The following is a 10,813-nucleotide window of genomic DNA, read 5'->3' on the forward strand; positions in this document are numbered from 1 at the left end:
ATAAAGTACCATGATTAGAATTTCTTTAAACTAAATGCATCCATTTGCACATATATGAGAAATACAATTACTCTGTTTATCCTCATAGGGATGAGATATACTGGACAGATTTTGCTTTTTAATTACGAAGGAAAAGATTATTTCTAAGCAGTTTCTAGATATTAGCCTTGGACAATTTTTTATTCAGTTCTTTCTCTAGAAGGACAAATAGCTTCACAAGTAGGCCCTTTAGAAATATGTTTTATAATCAATTATAAAAACACTGAATGTTTCCTTGAGACAGCCTTTTAAAAGGTGCTATCATAAATCACTTGACCTTTATTTGCATATCCATTTAAAACTCCAAGAAACTACAGTGATACTGAGAAGCACATTGATAAGGCAGTGTTAAAAGTAACAATGAGGACAGTTTAATGAATGACAGAGGGAAATCAACATATAGCATTTACAGTGTTTCAGATATACAAGGGGAAAAAACAGAATATGCAAATACTATCCAGTAATACTAGATAGTAGTGACTAGTTTTGTGATTTCCACAGGTGACCTAATGAAGCTTTCTGTTTCTGGTTTAAGAAAACCATTTTCTCTCTCTCTCACACACACCTCAAAGTATTTTTCCATTGTTTCTCTTGTTTAGTGCAGCAGTGTCTCTGTTCTTCGTCTAACTCCTTTATCTCCCTTTGACCTGTTGTTGACCTCAGCTCTAAATTGCATAAAGTCCCTTTTAGGAGTAAAATTCTTAGATTCTGTGATACTATTTCCATTCTGCACACATCAGCTGTATTTATCTATTACCAGCACATGGACGTAGAGGCAATTTTAGATTCCTTTTCTGTTTCTTTTCCTAGTCTACTAATTTTTCAAGAACATATAGCATGATAGAAAAATCATAGGATTTACATGGTGAAAAACAGAATAGATGGCTTTTATTCACTCATTCATTCCCAAGTGATTGCTTACTACATGCCAAGCACTGCACTGGATACTAGAGACTCAAACAAGACATGGTTTCAATTCACCCCACCAGAAAGCTCTCAGTGAAGTAGGAGAAGGTAGACATATAAACAAGTATAAATGAAATAATATAAGTGGCTTCATCTTGAAAGATAAGTGGACTTTTGTCATGTGCTGAGAAAGTCATTCCAGGCATAGGAAGATATGTGACCAGTAAACATAGATGTGAAGCCACTGAGTGTACTTCGAGAACTACAGTAATTTGGTTTAGCTGGAGTGTAGAGAGGGCCTCCCATGTGGAGGAGTTTGGACTTTATCATCTAAAATATTGGTCTCCTATGTGTGGGAATGCATGTGGTTGCTTAATATATTCCATCAGAGTATGTAAGAATATATTAGAACTTCTATATAAAATTATATCATCCTTTAATTTTTATAAAAGTATGCTTCATCATATATATGTTTCTAACTTATAAGTAAACAAATATACCATGTTGGGAGTATGCTTTAAAGTTGTTTAAGGATGGAAAGGATGTGTAACCGAAATGTTTGGAGGTGACTACTCTAGGAATTAGAGCCTTTGAAGAATTTTAAACCCAAATGATCTGTTTGGCATTGTAGAAAGGGCCAATAAAATTGTTAGGAATTACTGGAATTTTACATTTAAAACTGCAGCACAATATATAATATAGCACGTGGTCATTGAAGATTAGTTGTCGTTGTTGTTACCATCGTCATCTATAGTAATGATAGATATAGAGAGAGTGTAGTTTAGAGGAGCTAATACTGGCTTTGGGATCTGGCATGCTTGAATTCTGGCTCTGTCAACCATGTGAATTTTTGGCAAGATACTTAAGCTTTTGGAGGCACAATTTATTCATCGGCAACATGAGGATAACAATTTCCACCTCACCAGTTTGTAGTGAAGATTTCAAATAATGCACATGAAGGACCTGGTATAGGCCATGGTCAGCACTCCATAAATACCTACATAAAGAAGCAAAGATATTGCGATCACAATGTAATTACTGTCTTCTTATTCAGAAGACTTTGCAGCTTGTTTCTTTTTTTTTCTTGTTTGGATTTTTAACATTCCCATCATCTTTCAAGTCCTTGACTTTTACAGATGACAGTGATAAGGGCAATTTGCTTCTGTTTCTTATAAAACAAATAAATGTTTATTTTTTACTAATGGCCTTCTATTTATAAAAATATAAAATAATATCTTCACATGGAATATTTTGCATAATGGAAAGATTTCAGCAAGTGTGATTACTCTCTTGACCATGTTCACACTTTTGAACATGTTGTGCAGAAAATGTCTTTCTTTGGCTTTTACTCAGACTGACTCTGTAAATAAGAATCAGTTTGCCCTGAGTTCAGTAGCATGAGCTAAGCCCTTGGTGACTGATATCTATGTAGAATTGTGTGTCTTACTAGTCTTATGAAAACAAGGGTAAGTTAGAATGTTTCCCTGTTCAGCAGATAATTTCAAAGAGTGTAAAACACAGCTGTGTTTGGACCTCTCTTCCTTTTGTCTTTTATGTAAATATTTTGAATTGATTTTGGCTCAACTGCATAATCTGCATACATGGGCCATGATATGGAAAGCAGAATTCTTAAATTGTGAACTAGGCATGACTTTATTGAAGAATTTATTATTCTACCTAGGTGCTATCAAAAATTATTGATAAAAATCAATAAAACCTGTTAAAAAAACTAAAATAAATATTTGTGGCTGACATCACTTGGACTTTTGATTATAGCGTATCCCATAATTTCATAAAGAACTTTAACTTGTTTAATTACACAAAGATACACTTTGAAAATAATTTATTATTGACAAGGTCACCAGTGTGTGTGTGGGAAAACCCCAAATGTTTCAGTTTAGCCTTAAATAGAAAATGTAGCAGAAGCAAAAGTAGGCCTCAGTCACAAGAAGAGCCTTGCTAGAAGGGGAATCTGTTAACACAGGTGTTTGAGAAGCCAAACCTTGGAGAAATTTTCATCTTGTTAAGTAGATAAATATTTTTACATAGATGTGATTACAAAATGTAAGTCAAATCTTCTTTCTACTTCTTAGCATAAATTTGAGTCTCTCTAAAGCTCTCTGCTGGGGCTTCCCTGGTGGCACAGTGGTTAAGAATCCGCCTGCCAATGCAGGGTATATGGGTTCGAGCCCTGGTCCAGGAAGATCCCACATGCCACAGAGCAACTAAGCCCATGTTAAATCTGTTATATTGAACATTTTGTATGATGGTTTCAAAAAATGTTGCTTGGTAAAGTTGAAATCAGTTTTTTTTGGTTTGTTTCAATTTTTGTTTTCTGATATAGACAACTACATTTGTTAAAATATTTGTTTTAGCAAACTGTTCTATCGAAATTGTAAACTACAGTTATGATAAGAGATTGAATTTAGCCATTAATCTGGTGATAATTCACTATACATAACGAGCAATTATAATTAATCCCACATATATAAAAGAACTAGGTAGGTTTTCTTAAATTTAGGAAGATTACTAAAAGGCATATTTTCTTCTTTTAAAGTGCCCTAAAAAGCCAAATAAAGTGACTAATACATTAACTTTAAAACACAATGCGGAATCTCAGTTTCTGATGAATAGGGGGAACTACTTGGTTCAGTGCTAATTGTGGGATTAATACTGCAATATTTAAAATTTAAGTGTATTTTAAAATTTTTTATTCAAAATTTTAAAATACTTCCTGTGTATTTTAGGATAAAGAAAAGAGCATTATACGGATATTATTTAGAAATCTTGCTAAATTCTTTACTACTTCTAATAATTAACTCCTAATTTTATATCTGTATAGACTTTTATATTTTCCTTTACATATTGAAAGTCATAGTTGTACCTTTTCATTCTGTATACATTTTATTTGTCTTTCTTTATTCACTGTACTGGCTAATACCTTTAGAACATTGTTGAATAGAATTTGTGGTGGTGGGTATCGTTGTGTCTTTTTGTGATTTTGAAAAGAATGTTTCTAGCATTTCATTATTAAGTATGATGATAACGATTTAGATTTTTATTAAGGTTTTCAGTAGTTGCCTTTCTCCTGTTCTTGGTTTTCTAATCATTTGGTTTTATCACAAATAAGTGTTGAATTTTTATTTAAACATACTTCCTCTTTTTAGTGAGATCAAAGTATGGTTTTTCTCCTTTAGCCTGGAAATTGGGTGAATTTCCTTTAATAGATTTTAAAAATATTAAAGTAACATTTCATTCTTGGATAAAACCAAGGTAGACATGACATATAATTCTTTTAGCTTTGCATGATACAGTTTGTTATTGCTTTTTCTAAGGATTTTTAATCTGTTATCACCTTGTGATTTTTCTTATACTGTTTTTGTTGGTTTTGCTGTACATGTTATACAAGTATTTTATAAATGAGTTAAGATGTATTTTCTCCCTTTCCATAATTTAGAAGACTTTGTGTTGGATAGAAGTAATCTTTCTTCCAAAGTATAAAATAGCCAGGGTCTGGTGATATCCTGGTGATTTTAACAACAGCTTCAATTTCTTTAATCATTATGCCCTGATTCAAATACTCCAAGCGCTACTAAGCCACTGAGACATTTGGAGGTAGTAGTATCTTGGCATTTGTGCAATATGGGACTACAGGAACATTCTGTTTTAAAATCTTTGCAGTGGTCGTAGTCATTGACTCTCATTTATTTGTGTTTTCTGCCCTTTTTCTTAATCAGTGACACTAGAGGTTTGCTTATTTTATTATTAATTTCAAAGAATTAATTTGTAGTTATTTTTATCTTACATGTTATACTATGTTTTGCTAGTTAATATATTATACCATTTTATTTGTTGTCAGTATTTTCTTTGGATTTGTTCTGTTCTCCTTACAACTAAACTTGGGTGACAGGCTCCTAATTTTCTGGCTTTCTTATTTTCTACAATAAGAACACTTCAACATTTTTTACAGATATCTTCTGTAACCTATGAAATATTTAGAAGTGTAATTTTAAATTTCCCATATTTATTCACCAATTGATTTAATTAGATAGTATGTTACTGATTGTTTGAAAAATTTTCAGATATGCCTTATGGTCTAATACACCAAATTTTTGATCTAATGTTCAATTTTTTAAGTGTTCCATGTGTGCTTGAGAAGAAAGGCTATAATCTGTGAGGGGCAATGTTAAGTATTTTTTTATTAGATCAAAATGTTTAATTATGTTGTCCCAATTTTCTACATTCACACTAATTTGTTTTTCCTGCTTGGCCTATCATTTATGGAGAAAATAGGTCTGCCAATGATGGTGAATTTATGAATTTTCATTTGTGTGTTTAACTTATACCTTTAAAGAATATTTTATTAGTTGCGTATGTTTAGAAATTTAAAAATCACATTGTAAAAGGGAACTTAATCATTATTTAAAAATCTTACATAGCTTTAATAATGTTTTATATTTTGTTGGCTAATATTAAACTAATATCGGTGTAAATAGTCCAGCTACCTTTTGGTTGTTCTTTGCTTAGTTTGCCTTTTCTAGCCTTTTACTTTCAACCTTTTTAGTTTCTTATGTTTCACTTGTCTCTTGAAAGGCATATCTAGCTATAAATATGTAACACATGAATATTCTATCTGGAAATCTTTATGTATTATTTGGTGAAGTTTGCCCATTTATGTTGTATATATATATGGATTTATTTTTACCATATTATTTCATGCTATGTATGTCATTTGTCTGTGCTTCTTTTCTTCCCTCTTTCTTTCTCTTTTTAGAATACATTATTTTTTAATATTCTTATATGTTTCCCTCAACTAGATTAGAATTTTTGTACCCTCTTTTTATAATTTTTATTACTACTCTTGAGATATTACCATGAATACTGAATTTCAAAGTCTAAAGTTAATCAATATTTTCTTCTCACCACAAAATGGAGCAAGAACCCTAGTATTATTTTTAACTGTTACAAACTCTCATTAAGCTTTACAAGTTATGATTTTTCTAATGTATTATCTCTGTTGTTTATTTTAGCCTCACACTTTAGGTTTGTTTGTAATCTTTGAATCCAGCTAATTGTCCATTCTACTAATTTTTCATTTTCTGAGTCACAGAATTTATTAAATCTTTTCTTTTATCATGTACTGTACTTAGCATTAGGGACATGAGATGAAAAGGGTGGGATCCATGCCATCAATAAGTTTAACATTTGACTAAAAGGAGTGTGATAGAATCTTCATCAAGGGACTTCACTAAGAGTGATGTGAGCACAGAGGATAATGTGACCAAATAACTGGAATTATGTATCACGTTTGATTACTGGTATTTTATAAACAATGATTTTTAGATTTTTTCCATTTTATGAATATGTTTTTACTCACAATTCCTTCTTAATTTGAAATTTTTTCTATGTGGATAACTGCACTGCAAATAGACACAGTTTTATTTCCCCCACCCCCATTCTGTATGTCTTTTAAAAGTTTTATTGTCTTGTACTGGCTAAGGCCTCCAGTCTTTAGTTCAGTAGGAGTAGTGGGAGCGGCTTTATTCCCGAATTTAAGGAGGAAGCATTCATTCTCTTACTATGTATGATGTTACAGTAAGATCTCTTTGTAGATGCCCTTTAACAGTTAAGAAAATTCTTTTCTATTCCGGATTTGCTGAGAATTATTATGCTGCTTGTAAATTCAATTTGGTCAACTTTTTCTTCTATATCTTTTTTATATGATCGTATGATTTTTCTTCTTTAGTCTGTTATATGGAAAAATATACTGACTTCTTTTTAAATATAGGTTGGTTTATGGCTCAGATTATGGTTTATCTTGGTGAATGCTCCATGTGCAATTGAAAAGATTGTCTACTCTACTGTAGTTATGTGAATTATTCTACAACAGTCAATAAACATCAATTAGGAAAGTTAGGTTGATAAGGCTGGCCTGGCCTTCTATATTCATATTATTTTCTGTTTGTTTTATCTCTTAGTGAGAAAGAGTGTTAAAGTCTCCAATTATAATTGTAAACTTGTCCATTTCTATTTTTAGTTCTGTCAGCTTTTGTTTTATGTGTTTTGAATATCTGTTGTTATATACATATACATTTAGGATTATTATGGCTTTTTGGTGTAATAACACTTTCACCATTATAGAATGTCTCCCTTTATTTCCAATAGCATTCATTTCTTGAAGTTTACTTTCTCTGATGTTAATATAGCCACTCAGGCTTTCTTTAAATTAGCATTTTCATGATATATCTCTTTTCATCCTTTTAATATATTTATTGCTTTATATTTAAAGTGAGATTCTTATAGATGACATATACTTGAATCTTGATTTTTATCTAATCTATCTCTGTCTTTAATTGTCATGGTCAGATCATTTACATTTAATATAAATATTAATATAGTTGGATTAAAGTCTACATTCTAATTGCTTTCTATTCTGTTTGTGATTTGGCCCTCTCACCTTAAAAAAAATTTTTTTTCTGATTGATGTTAAATTATTTAAATATTTCTTATGATTCCATTTTAAGCCTACTATTGCTTTTTTTTTATTGGTACCTCTTTTATTTATTTATTTATTTTTTACATCCTTATTGGAGTATAATTGCCTTACAACGTTGTGTTAGTTTCTGCAGTACAACAAAGTACATCAGCTGTATGTATACATATATCCCCATATGCCCTCCCTCTTGAGCCTCCCTCCCACCCTCTCTATCCCACCCCTCTAGGTCGTCACAGAGCATGGAGCTGATCTCCCTGTGCTATGAAGCAGCTTCCCACTAACTACCTGTTTCACATTTGGTAGTGTATATATGTCAATGCTACTCGCTTACTTCGTCCCAGCCTCCCCTTCCCCTCCTGTGTCCTCAAGTCCGTTCTCTACACCTGCGTTATTCCTGCCCTGCCACTAGGTGCATCAGAACCATTTTTCTAGATTCCATATAAATGCGTTAGCATATGGTATTTGTTTTTCTCCTTCTGATTTACTTCACTCTGTATGGCAGACTCTAGGTCTATCCACCTCACTACAGATAATTCAGTTTCATTCCTTTTTATGGCTGAGTAATATTCCATTGTACACATGTGCCTCATCTTCTTTATACATTCATCTGTTGATGGACTTAGGTTTCTTCCATGTCCTTGCTATTGTAAATAGTGCTGCAGTGAACACTGGGGTGCTTGTGTCTTTTTGAATTATGGATTTCTCTGGGTATATGCCCAGGAGTGCGATTGCTGGGTCATATGGTGGTCATATGGTAGTTTTATTTTTAGTTTTTTAAGAACTTCCATACTGTTCTCCATAGTAGCTGTATCAATTTACATTGCCACCAGCAGTGCAAGAGGGTTCCCTTTTCTCCACAGCCTCTCCAGCATTTATTATTTTCTAGATTTTTGATGATGGCCATTCTGACCAGTGTGATATGATAGCTCATTGTGGTTTTGATTTGCATTTCTCTAATGATTAGAAATGTTGAGCATCTTTTCATGTGTTTGTTGGCAATCTGTATGTCTTCTTTAGAGAATTGTCTGTTTAGGTCTTCCACCCATTTTTGGATAGGGTTGTTTGCTTTTTTGAAATTGAGCTTCATGAGCTGCTTGTATAGTTTGGAGATTAATCCTTTGTCAGTTGCTTTGTTTGCAGATATTTTCTCCCATTCTGAGGGTTGTTTTTTCACCTTTTTTATTGTTTCCTTTGCTATGCAAAAGTTTTTAAGTTTCATTAGGTTCTGACTATGATTCCCTCTAAGAGTTTTATAGTGTCTGGCTTCACATTTAGGTCTGTAATCCATTTTGAGTTTATTTTTGTGTATGGTGTTAGGAAGTGTTCTAATTTCATTCTTTTCCATGTAGCTGTCCAGTTTTCCCAGCACCACTTATTGGAGAGACTGTCTTTTCTCCATTGTATATTCTTGCCTCCTTTCTCAAAGATAATGTGACCATATGTGCATGGGTTTATCTCTGGGCTTTCTATCCTGTTTCATTGATCTGTATTTCTGTTTTAGTGCCAGTATCATACTGTCTTGATTACTGTAACTTTGTAATATAGTCTGAAGTCAGGGAGTCTGAATCCACTAGCTCCATTTTTCTTTATCAGGATTGCTTTGGCTATTCGGGGGTCTTTTGTGTTTCCATAAAAATTGTGAAATTTTTTGTTTTAGTTCTGTAAAAATTGCCATGGGTAATTTATACGGATTGCATTGTATTTGTATATTGCTTTCAGTAGTATAGTCATATTCATAATGTTGATTATTCCAATCCAAGAACATGGTATATCCTTCCATCTGTTTGTACTGCCTTTGATTTCTTTTCATCAGTTTCTTATAGTTTTCTGCCTACAGGTCATTTGCCTCTTTAGGTAGGTTTATCCCAATGTATTTTATTCTTTTTGCTGCAGTGGTAAATGGGAGCATTTCATTAATTTCTCTTTCTGATTTTTCTTTCTTAATGTATAGGAATGCAGGAGATTTCTGTGCATTAATTTTGTATCCTGCTACTTTACCAAATTCATTGATTAGCTCTAGTAGTTTTCTGGTGGCATCTTTAGGATTCTCTATGTATAGTATCATGTCATCTGCACACAGTGACAGTTTTACTTCCTGTTTTCTGATTTGTATTTTATTTTTTTTTTCTTCTCTGATTGCTGTGGCTAAAACTTCCAAAACTCTGTTGAATGATAGCAGTGAGAACGGGCAACCTTGTCTTGTTCCTGATCTTAGAGGAAATGCTTTCAGTTTTTCACCATTGAGAATGATGTTGCCTGTGGGTTTGTGATATATGGCCTTTATTATATTGAAGTAGGTTCCCTCTATGCCCACTTTCTGGAGAGTTTTTATCATAAATGGATGTTGAATTTTGTTGAAAGCTTTTTCTGCATCTGTTGAGGTTATCATGTGGCTTTTATCCTTCAGTTTGTTAATATGGTGTATCACATTGATTGATTTGAGTATATTGAAGAATCCTGGCATTCCTGGGATAAACCCCACTTGATCATGGTGTCTGATCCTTTTACTGTGCTGTTGGATTCTGTTTGCTAGTATTTTGTTGAGGATTTTTGCATCTATGTTCATCAGTGATTCTGGCCTATAATTTTCTTTTTTTGTGACATCTTTGTCTGGTTTTGGTATCAGGGTGATGGTGGCCTCATAGAATGAGTTTGAGTGTGTTACTCCCTCTGCTATATTTTGGAAGAGTTTGAGAAGGATGGGTGTTAGCTCTTCTCTAAATGTTTGATAGAATTCGACTGTGAAGCCATATGGTCCTGTGCTTTTGTTTGTTGGAAGATTTTAAATCACAGTTTCAATTTCAGTGCTTGTGATTGGTCTGTTCATATTTTCTATTTCTCCCTGTTCAGTCTTGCAAGTTTGTACTTTTCTAAGAATTTGTGCATTTCTTCCAGGTTGTCCTTTTTGTTGGCATATATTTGCTTGTGGTAGTCTCTCATGATTCTTTGTATTTCTATGGTGTCAGTTGTTATATCTTTTTCATTTCTAATTTTATTGATTTGAGTCCTCTCCCTCTCTTTCTTGATGAGTCTGGCTAATGGTTTATCTATTTTGTTTATCTTTTCAAAGAACCAGCTTTTAGTTTTATTGATCTTGCTATTGTTTCCTTTATTACTTTTTCATTTATTTCTCATCTGATCTTTATGGTTTCTTTCCTTCTGGTAACTTTGGGTTTTTTTGGTTCTTTCTTTAATTGCTTTAGGTGCAAGGTTAGGTTGTTTATGTGAGATTTTTCTTGTTTCTTGAGGTAGGATTGTATTGCTATAAACTTCCTTCTTAGAACTGCTTTGGCTGCATACCATAGCTTTTGTGTCTTCTTGTTTTCCTTGTCTTTGTTTCTAGTTTTTAAAAAATTTCCTCCTTGATTTCTT

This window comes from Aethalodelphis obliquidens, unplaced genomic scaffold, assembly GCF_003676395.1.
Source record: "Aethalodelphis obliquidens isolate GAN/ISIS:26980383/991018 unplaced genomic scaffold, ASM367639v1 scaffold67, whole genome shotgun sequence".
NCBI lineage: Eukaryota > Metazoa > Chordata > Mammalia > Artiodactyla > Delphinidae > Aethalodelphis > Aethalodelphis obliquidens.